At 42.3% G+C, this 11,765-nt stretch overlaps 1 long non-coding RNA gene across 1 annotated transcript; it reads right to left on the bottom strand.

The window, feature by feature from the left end:
• Positions 1–1,292: 1,292 nt before the first annotated feature.
• On the bottom strand, positions 1,293–3,308 carry LOC119314817. The gene is made up of 2 exons (XR_005152467.1): positions 3,054–3,308; positions 1,293–1,683 (listed from the first exon to the last, which is right to left on the bottom strand). It is a non-coding gene; the product is annotated as an uncharacterized LOC119314817 (long non-coding RNA).
• Between the last annotated feature and the right edge of the window lie 8,457 nt (positions 3,309–11,765).

Below are 11,765 nucleotides of genomic sequence, written 5' to 3'. Positions count from 1 at the left end.
GTGGAACATGTGGGAGCCAACATGGGTATCCAGATCCCGCTGTTGGTTATTGACCGGAGAGTTATCTCGGTCATGTCTGCATGGTTCCCGAACCCGTAGGGTCTACACACTTAAGGTTCGATGACGCTAGGGTTATAGGGGAATAGATATACGTGGTTACCGAATGTTGTTCAGAGTCCCGGATGAGATCCCGGACGTCACGAGGAGTTCCGGAATGGTCCGGAGGTAAACATTTATATATGGGAAGTCCTGTTTTGGTCACCGGAAAAGTTTTGGGTTTTATCGGTAACGTACCGGGACCACCGGGAGGGTCCCGGGGGTCCACCAAGTGGGGCCACAAGCCCCAGAGGGCTGCATGGGCTAAGTGTGGGAGGGGACCAGCCCCAAGTGGGCTGGTGCGCCCCCCCACAAGGGCCCAAGGCACCTAAGGGGAGGAGGGGGGCAAACCCTAAGGGCAGATGGGCCTTAGGGCCCATGCCTGGTGCGCCTCCCTCTCCCCCTCCACTTGGCCGCCACCCTAGATGGGATTGGGGCTGGCCGCCGCCCCTAGGGTGGAACCCTAGGTGGGGCGCACCCCTCCCTCTCCCCTATATATACTTGAGGGCTTGGGGCTGCCAACAGATGAGTTTTTGACCTCTCCCTGGCGCAGCCCTACCTCTCTTTCTCCTCATATCTCGCGGTGCTTGGCGAAGCCCTGCTGGATCACCAAGCTCCTCCACCACCACCACGCCGTTGTGCTGCTGCTGGATGGAGTCTTCCTCAACCTCTCCCTCTCTCCTTGCTGGATCAAGGCATGGGAGATGTCACCGGGCTGTACGTGTGTTGAACGCGGAGGTGCCGTCCGTTCGGCACTAGGATCTCCGGTGATTTGGATCACGACGAGTACGACTCCTTCAACCCCGTTCTCTTGAACGCTTCCGCTTAGCAATCTACAAGGGTATGTAGATGCACTCTCCTTCCCCTCGTTGCTGGTCTCTCCATAGATAGATCTTGGTGACACGTAGGAAAATTTTGAATTTCTGCTACGTTCCCCTACACTAGAAAGCTTCTGCTTGGCACCCCTTTTGTTACTAATAGTTTTCATCACACTGAATTTTTTCAGGTCATATCAGATTGCATGTATGGTACCAATTCCATGTTTCATGGATTTATTGATATTTTTGGGTTTTCTCATGTCCGATAAGCAGCACAATGTTCCAAGGGCTACCATGGACACAATGTTGAGGGTTCGGGTTTTTGGAAGAAATTTAGAGGAATTGATTCCTATAGGAAATAGACCCATACAATGAAAATCAAGTAGAAAGATTGTTTATTCATACTTTTAAATCATTGAGTTGAATTGAAAAGTTGGTCATACAAGAAAAGAAAGATGGTTTGCAGCAGATGCCACTAATCACATTCTAAAGGAACATATTATTCCATCTACATCAAATAGAGCTGCGCATTCCATGCAAGGAGTTTATTCCCCGAGATTGCATCACACAATCACAATCAAGATTCATTAGACGTCATGGAGCCATAACCAAAATGGTTGTGTCCGATCAAACTATAGGGGCCAACAACAACATTGCCCAATGTGGTTACAATAGAAGGAATGAAGACCCTTGTCTATTAAATTGCATTCCTCCATGCAACTAGGCTCAGAGCATCCTAGTGGAGAATTTATGCAATACGGCTCTCCACCTGTAGATGCAATAACATTGTACTCATCATTAGCAATTCAACAAGACAAGATTATTCTAGATTAGCACTTTCAAACATTTCTTAGCTCGTGCATGGCAGGAGGACATGGTACAAGCAAACATCACCACAAGGACAAGGAAAGCAATGGACCTAGCCCTCCTTGTGTTGCCTCGATTTACGGGTGCCATGAGGAGAAGAGGCGGGTGACTTGTGTAGGTTCGTGCTCCTTGTGTTCTTATAGTGTGTTTCTTTCCTGCCAAAGCTCCCTCTGTTTGTTGGCTTTATATAGAGGCACAATCATATCTTAAACAAAAATTTCTCATATGGTTTATTAAATTTGTTATTTAGTAAATTAATGTTGATATATGTTGCATGCGTACTATCTTTATACTATTTGTATTGTATTTTATATCATGATATCTTGTTACGCCAAAAGCAATGGGACACAAATCATCATATTTTGTATTTATTGAGGAACTATTAATCTTAGTCAGTATGTAATGGTTATTTCTTCATCAAAGGACAATCATATCTTTGATAGATGTTGCTCGTATCATTTCTTGCATTTATTATCTACTAACTAATGTTGATAAGTTTTGCATTTTTATTCTCTTTACACTACATATATAATACTGGTATTGATATCATGATATCTCGTTACTTTAAAATTAATGCCACGCATTATATTGTATATTTTATTAAGGGACTATTTCTCAGTCAGTCTTAAATAGTTATTTCTCAATCGTGGAAAAATAATATTTGCATAGATGTTTCTCATATGGCTTCTTTCATGAACCATCCATTTAATCGATGTTGGTATATCTTGCATTTGTTTTCCCTTTACACTATGTATTCTTGTATTATTATGATGATATATTTTTACGTCAAAACCAATCCCGGACATATCTTTATCTTTTTCATGAGGACTAATTCTCACTCAATGTGGAATATTTATTTCTCAGTTTAGGAACAACCATGTCTAGGATATATATTACTAAATTATATTGGTTATTTTACTTATGTATCTAATAAATTACTGTTGGCATGGTATCTTCATCAATACTTTCATTCTCTCTGTCCATCTCTTCCGGTGACTCACGTATTTATTGCTTCAAATCATGACTAAAGATCGCAATTAAAGACTAATATATAATATTGATGCTGGCTAACAGCTTCCTTCAAAGGTGAGACTAGTGTCCAGACCGCCTTCTACATCGATGGACTCTAGTCCATGAAAATTACATGAGTAACTCTGAGGCTTTCTAGGTAGAGGGGGTCTTTGTTGGGAAACATACTAGAAAAAAAATTGCACCTACGATCACCCAAGATCAATATGAAGTTGTATAACGGGTTGCGATCAGGATGCTTACCGTCACCGAGTTGCAGCAGAAGAAGAACGTGCTGATGTAGATCGTATTTGGAGTCCCTTGAACCGTCGATGAATGATCCCTCGTACCACCCAAAAATAGTCCCTCAAACCGAAAACCGAAAGCATGTCCTCTCTACTTGATTGCAAGCGTGCAACCTTCACGATCCGGCAGCGCTTCGCCGTCCAGAGGTAATCGCCGCTAGAAAATTAGAGGGAGGAGATTAGAACCACATAAGGCTTATAATTATGAGAACAAGAGGATTATCCTAGCTGTAATTAGTCAACTATGACCAACTAGAACTAGAACTGCTAAAGGAGGCTCCAAAGCATGTCACTTCAATAGAGCAAAAAACCCTAGTATATATAGGTTGGAGGAGGAGGAGAGGGCAGCCAACAAGGGGGCAAAGTCCCTCCATGGGGCGCCGGCCATGGCGGAGGAGTAGGACTCCTCCCCAAGTCCAATTCGGCCCCCCTATATGGCAAGGGGGGGCGCCACTTCCTTATGGGCCCTTGTGGCCCATAATTCCTTCCACCTCTTGGCCTTTTAAGGCCGGTTGATGTTAAATTAAATATAAAATAGTTCAAAAAAATTAGACCATTATATATATATATATATAATTTAACATCCCAAGAAACACTATCCACATATATATATATATATATATATATATATATATATATATTGTGGGCAATATCCGATATTACCCGATATTCATCGAAACCCTTCCGGTGACTCCAAAACGCTTCCGGATCCTCTTAGAACTATTCTGAATATTAATGAAACAATCCCACATATATATTCTCATCACTAAGCCATCCTACTAGCACTTATCATATGTGATTTCTTTAAGCTTGTGACCCCGTAGGTTCGTAACTCATAGACATGAACGAATCGTTTGTTCAATGACCAACATCAGAAACGTGGACGTCCATATTGATCCCTAGGAGCACGCAAATGATATTCGAGTGAACCTTTGGTTATCATGTGATGTTCCCTTTTCTTTGTGATACTTTACAAAACCCGAGATGCATCGGTATCCTTCTGAGTCATCACTATGCTCATTATATCGAAATCCTTGTTACCGGTTTTGTTCTTCTTTCTCATTACTGTGTTTCAGCATCCTTGTGACGAAGTAACCTGTGTCTGGCCATATGATGATTGATGCCATCACACCGAGAGGGGCCTAAGAATATCTCTCCATCGTCGAAGGAGAAAATCCTACTCTTGAGCTCTCCGGCCACTTGTCAAACTTTCCGATGAACCCGTAAGTTTTCATTATGATTTCCGTGTTATAGGTGACGTTTGAGAAACACCAAAGCCCACCGTATGGTAAGAAGTGACCAAAATACTCTCATGGTCTAAGGACAAAATTCACACGTTAACACTCTATGTTATTACAATTGATTATAGACGATATTAACTCAATTTGTAACATACAAGATTTGGTCAATTCAATATGACCGTTCTTCTAACGTCATAATCTCAATGTTGTTTTAGGGCTATTGTTACACTTATGTTATCCTAAGATCCAAAAAACGTGATCACCAACAACACTTGAGCTAATCCTGAATATGAGTTTTCCACTAAGTCATAAAATCCAGGATCATACCAGATATAGCATGAAATATAAACTCCATAATTATGACTATGGAAATTTAATAGTACAATATTATTGTCTCTATGGCATATTTCCAACAGTCTTATAGGTAAAATATGGAGGCAAAGGGTGCCTGGGGGTGCCACGCACACTCGGACACTGATACGTCCAATTTGCATCATGATTTCCTATGAATAATTATTATGTTTTTAATCATTATTTCACTTTATGGTACAATTCTTATGCATTTCTCTCTTATTTTCCAAGATTTACATGAAGAGGGAGAATGTCCGCAGCTGGAATTCTAGACCTGAAATAGCCACATCAGATATCCCTATTCTACAGAGCTCCAATTGACCTGAAATTTCACGAAGATTTTTTATTGAATATATAAAAAATGTTGGAGAAAAGAAATACCAGACGGGACCCACCAGTTGCACACAAGGCAACAGGGATGCCTTGTGGGGCCCCTGGCTGGCGTCTGCCCCCCCCCCTCCTTCTGCTATATGAAGCCATTTTCCCTATAAAAAATCAAGAGAAGACTTTCGGGAAAAGCGCCGCTGTCTCGAGGCGGAACCTGGGCAGGAGCTATTTTGCTCTCCAGCGGAGCGATTCCGTCTGGGATACTTCCCTCCGGTAGGGGAAAATCGAAGCCATCGACATTAGCAACGATCCTCTTATCATGGGAGGACCAATCTTCATCAACATTTTCACCAGCACCATCTCATCTCAAACCCTAGTTCATCTCTTGTATTCAATCTTTGTCTCCAAACCTCAGATTGGTACCTATGGGTTGCTAGTAGTGTTGATTACATCTTGTAGTTGATGCCAGTTGGTTTATTTGGTGGAAGATTATATGTTCAGATCCTTAATGCTATTCAATACCCCTCTGATCTTGAACATGAATATTATTTGTGAGTAGTTACTTTTGTTCTTGAAGACATGGGAGAAGTCTTTTCGTAAGTAATCATGTGAATTTGGTATTCGTCCGATATGTTGATGATATGTATGTTGTTGCTTCCTTTAGTGGTGTCATGTGGACATCGACTACATGACACTTCACCATCTTTGGGTCTAAAGGAAGTCATTTTGGAGTAGTAATTAGATGATGGGTTGCTAGTGACAGAAGCTTAAACCCTAGTTTATGCGCTATTCCGTAAGGAGCTGATTTGGATCCATATGTTTCACGCTATGGTTGGAGTTATCTTAATTCTTCTTTCGTAGTTGCGGATGCTTGCGGGAGGGGGTAATCATAAGTGGGAGGCTTGTTCAAGTAAGAACAGCACCCAAGCACCGGTCCACCCACATATCAAATTATCATAGTAGCGGATGTGAATCAAGCAAACATGATGAAAGTGACTAGATGAAATTCACATGTGTCCTCGAGAACGCTTTGCTTATTATACAAGTTCGTTCTGGCCTGTCCTTTGCTACAAAAAGGATTGGGCCACATTGCCGCACTTTTGTTACCATTACTACTTGTTACTTGTTACGAATTATCTTGCTACCAAAACTATCTATTACCGCTACTTTCAGTACTTGCAGAGAATACCTTGCTGAAAACCGCTTGTCATTTCCTTTTGCCCCTCGTTGGATTTGACACTCTTACTTATTGAAAGGACTGCGATTGATCCGATATATTTTTGGCTCATCAGACACATGCCCTGTTGTGATCACAAGCCCTCCTTTAGGGTGTGGCCCTCTTTCGGTCCAAAACCGACTCCATTTTTATTCTTCTAAGGAAGTTCAATGCCTACATAAATAAATAGCACCATATGCAACTCTGCCGAAAAATGTTAGTTAGGAAAATATTATTTAAAATAAGCAAATTTAGAGGAGAAACCTTGAGTAAAGTGGTCAAAAAAGTAGATACATTTAGGACGTATCAAGGATACACTTCTATTAATCCGTTTTAGTTATGTTTACATGATGTCCTAGTTATGAACACTACTGTAGGGTCATTTAATGCTGACCGACTAAAAACCATCCTCACTAACCGGTCGATGACACCTCACTGGTTTTCTTTTAGTGATGGAGCCTTATCACTGACCAGTCACCCGACTAAGCGTCATTGCTGATATTCGGCAGGTTAGTACTGACTGTTAAAGGTGTGTCCATGGGCAAGTAACTACTGCCCTGGCCACGCCACTAAGGACGATCAGTGATGAGTTGTGGTGGCTTTGGCAAGTGTGGTACACTGCTAGCATTACCAGCGTTGTGCATGTCACCACACTTATACAAAAATATATGTAAACATTGAATTTCATATGTCATCACATACAAATATACATTTCATATATCAATTCCACGTACACAATTTGCATACATTCATACACACTACACATAAAGTTTGATGTTCACATAAAACATACACATGTTATACATTCATTGCACATACACAATTGCATATATCAAAGTCGAAACAACTTACTTTGCGATGTTATTAGCCTCAGCAACGCCTTTTGCGGCATTCAGAACATCAACACTTGGGAGCAAAGTCATTATCTTTAGAATTGTTGGCTCCCTCATAACTCCACTCCTAACCCTTCCTCCTCATATTGGCACACCTCCTCCTCCTCCCTGACTGGGCACATCTGCTGCTCGGCTCTTATGAGGAAAGGTGGTCTGCTTGGTTTGGTTGGTTCTCTAGGAAAGTTGTTTTGGTACAGTGTTACTGAAATAGAACACATGTTTGTACAACTAAGCTGAATTTATCAATGGAAGACCAAATTTAAACTCAGACAATTCTCTATCTTACATGAGATAACTTAGACCACAAAGCGAGATGTTTATTATTAGATTGTGATATTATTGACTACGGATAATATAACGAACCTTATTTATTACACAATTTTTTTCTAACTTTTGATGCATGAGTTAAAGAATTTAAGTTATTGTTTAACACATGTATCTAAATCTAGGCATAAATTAAGTACATTAAAATGTCTCGAGTTTCAGCATTGGTCTATATGTAGGTCCAACATCATTTATTGAATTTTGTCTAATACTTTTATCTCCTTCACTGACGTTAGACATGCTCTGCATGCCAACATTAAGAGTGACTCCTTCAAGTCGGCACGGAGAACAAATCTAACACATGTGCAGAAGATAAAATTGTATGATAATTAAGGTTGAATATATGGTGTCGGAACTTCCTATTTACCTTTTGAAAGTAAAACTAAAACCCACATAATACAATATGCTAACTATTTCATCCACCTAGTTTCGCCAAAGAACAACTCAGATCGACTACGTTGTTTCCTCGGATGGTACGCACTCTAACCTCACCTCATCCCCTCGATAACTGCGAGGATGCAGCCCCATTCCTGGTGCATTTGCTTGCCCCGGCAGTTTCCACTTCGCCGACACCCCCTCCTCCTCGTCACTGCGAAGAGGTGCACTCGCCATCCTTTCTGGCAGTGGTGGTGACGTGAACCCTAGGGCGCAGCGAGCATCTGTGATGTTGTATTGTCAGGCCAGCATGTACCAGCATCTCAGCAAGGCCGTATCGGTCGACAATCCCACCCGAGTGGCCGACGCCTTGAAGTCATGAAATCTGTATGGTACAAGCTCTACTTTGCCATGCCCTCTCGTCGTATCCCTATGGTATTGTGAAACCATGGCTTGTTGTTTGGTTTAGGGTTATGTTAAATTGCAAATTAGTTTACAAACGAATGTTGTGTTCACTTTGAAATGATCGATACAACCATAGGTTAACTAAAAATATGCAAAGTGTGTTTTACTCTACTTTAATTTAGGATATGTTGACGAGTCATGCTTGCTCGAGGTTAGTTAGTTGTTCAACTATGAGATAAACTTATAATAAATATCCGCCTCTTTACTAAAATTGATTAGTATTTCAGACCTGTAGCCCTCAAACATCATATTAATATTTTTAAATATTCAAATAACAAGATTTCAGTAAATAGTTTTTCCTGTTAGACTGTTCTCTTATGTTCTATATATTTGTGCGGTATTCTCTTAGTGATATCTTATGAGTAAAGAATGTTATCAGAACTGTCCCCGTTTCCATTGTATATCTCTTGCTCCATATTGAGATGTATTCTTTCCAGTATTGATTTTGTGCATTGATATGTTCTTCATGGAGATGCATATGTTTGAACTGTTGTTGTTTCACATTCTAATTTTGTAACTCATAGTAGAAATTTGCACAGAATTTTAGTAGAAATTCACACATAACTTAAGTAGAAATTCAGGCAGGATAGAAAAAACATAAATGAACCTAGCTAGTGGCATCCCCTATAAACTGCATCTATTTCATAAATAATTGTTCAAATGTTTCACTCCTTCAGGATACATGTTCCCTACATGCCTTCAGCAACCATTTTTTAGTTGTTGTTCATGTAGCCCCAGACTCGAAGATATGAGTATCATGTATATCCTGCTGCTAGATGTGTCCCCAACTCCCCATGAACACTGCAGAACAACTAGATATGCTTAGCTGTCTAGTTGCTTGCTATCAGAATTCATAAGTCATGCACATTGGTCCTTTGTAGGTCTTTTTTTTTTGCGGGGTCCTTTGTAGGTCTTGACAGTTGAAGATGTTCATATCCTCACTATAATCATTTACAATGATTATTCTCACGTGTTCCCCCTTTCGACAACTTGCCCGATAGTCTAGTGTAGAGTCATGGTCAAGCAGCTCATGGATCACACCTCGTGTGGGGTCATGATGTGGTCTGAAATTTACAATCCACAATCCGTGCCGGTAGAATGGATCTTCTCACGCTAAAGCACAACAACTGTCTCCTGAAGCTTGGCGAAGCATTCTTCGGGCCAGTTCTTTTGGGGACTTAAAAATTAAATTGTCTTTCCCCGGCTTAAATAATAAGCCTCAATGAACAAGAGATGTGGCTTCCAGAAACTAAGCTGCGGAGGGGGCGGCTGCCAAAAGAACTGGCCCTTCCATGTTAGTGGTTTGATCTGTTCAGTCTGCGACATGAGATCATTCCATAACATGCCACGTGCACGACTACATGATGTTCCTTTTGAGTTTGTCGAGACAGTTATTGAGAAGGGTATCCATGGTGGCGAACAGTTGTTCACATTCGCCAACTCTCTTTCACATCTCCAAATTGCGGAAGAGCGGTAGGGGCATCTCCAACGCCGACCCACAAAACTCCCGCATCTGTCTGGACTGTATTGTCCGGACCGCGGAAGTCATCCAACGGCGTCTTAGATAGGTCTGCGGCACGGTCCGGATGTGTTTTTTCCCACAAAACGGAGACAAACATGGGGAGATTTATGAAAGTCCGGACCGCTGTCACGACCGCTTCTGATGGCTCTGGCCCACCAAAAACCCCTTTCCTCTCATGCCCGCTTCCCTCCCAGCATTAGCTGCCCGCATTCATGCCGCGGTAGAGCGCGCCGCTCTATATTGAAGGCAGCTCAGGACGGAAGCAACCTCTCACTTTCACTGCCATTGAAGCGAAACACTGGCCGAAGATGCCGCCCGCTGCACGCCCGGCTACACACGCCTCCTCGCCGCGTTCAAACGCCTCCATTAAACCCACGTGGAAGCCAAAAAACCTACTCCGGACACACGTCCGTTCACGAGTGGACCAGCAATAAACGCAACGTCGGGCAAGCTCCTCCTGTCCGCCGACTATTTAAACAAGGCCAAATGTCGGGCAAGAATTGCACCATTCCGCCGTTCCCCATCTCCACCTTCCATCATTTTTCCACTCTTTCGATATGACATTCGACGAGCAGGAAGACCAGATCTCCGGCATAAAAGCAGGTTTGGTGCCCCGCCGAGCCCGGCGGATACGAGCGAGGCAGCTCGCTGCTCCACCTCCCTCGCAAAGCCCGACAGAGCAAGTTGCCACCTCGAGTCAGCGCGTGCTTCACCAACTCGCCACTCCAGGCCAGCTCACGGAGGAGGGGCGACCGTGCCAGGTCAGCTCGCGGGACCGCGCCTCCTATGCCTACGACACGCCATCCGCCGTCAACGCACGCGTAGGCGCGTGCTACCTGCAGAGGAAGAAGTCGGCTGCTCGAACATCGACGAGGTAGTGGCCAACATGTTCGCACCGCCGGTCTACACAGCCGGTGTCTTGCCCTCTCTCCGGCCGCCGTCATCCACTTACCCAAGATCCAACTTTTGTCCGTGCAGCATAGGGACTCTTCCCCTATGGCTGAAGCATCTGGCGGCGGTTCCGCTCCAATAAGCAGTGGGGAAGTGAGCCATCCTGTGCGCTGAATCATATACATTCGAGGCTCACCTTTGCCGATCATGGGGACAATGTTGGAGACCCACCGCGGCCGGCAGTAGACTAGTAGAGGGTATCATGTTGTCGGATTGGATATCCACCAGAGCCAGCCTTTAGACTAGTCCGGTTTCGTTTTTAGTTCGAAATATGTCCAAAATGTAACAATTTTCGTCTGGTTTGTATGAAATTCGTCATGTTTATGTAAAATCTGGCCGAATTTGCATCAATTTCATCCGGTTTGTTGTAAAAGATGGACCAGTCCACGAACAGATGCGAGAGAAAATTTGCGGGTTGCCGTTGGAGATGAGAATTTCCTAACGGACGCACGTTGCGTCAAGATGTTGACGTTTGGCAACTAGCAATCAAGGGAGCGATCACAGTGAGCCAGCCCATGTTAGCAGTTTAGCGTGTACTCGGATCCTGGTTTTGTGAACGTTCAAACTCCGTTTTTTTTTCTGGTTTAAGAACCTTCTAGAAGGTTCCTGAATGATTTTTGTCTAGTTTCCCGTTGTTGTTTTTGTTTTTTAGTTTTTACCCTTTTTGATTATTTGTTTCTTTTTTCTTTTATGTTTCCTTCTTCTTTTCACTTTTTGGTTTCTTTTTTCTTTTCCTTTTTCTTTTTTCGTTTTCAAGTAGACTTCCCTTTTAATAATTTTTTTTGAAATTTTCAAATTTTGTTCAGATTTTGAAAAAATGTTCCTCCTTTACAATTTTGTTCATATGTTCCAAAAATATTCTAGTACCAAAAAATGTACAGGAATTTTAAAAATGTTCTTGTCTTTAAATTTTGTTCACAAGTTGAAAAAATGTTCAGGAATTCCAAAATACATTTATTTTTTTATTTTTCACAAGTTGAAAAATTATACATTTTTGAAAAAAAAA

This window comes from Triticum dicoccoides, chromosome 6A (genome assembly GCF_002162155.2).
Source record: "Triticum dicoccoides isolate Atlit2015 ecotype Zavitan chromosome 6A, WEW_v2.0, whole genome shotgun sequence".
Classification (NCBI taxonomy): Eukaryota; Viridiplantae; Streptophyta; class Magnoliopsida; order Poales; family Poaceae; genus Triticum; species Triticum dicoccoides.
The sequence above is the reverse complement of the archived record's forward strand: the minus strand, read 5'-3'. Positions and strand labels throughout refer to the sequence as shown.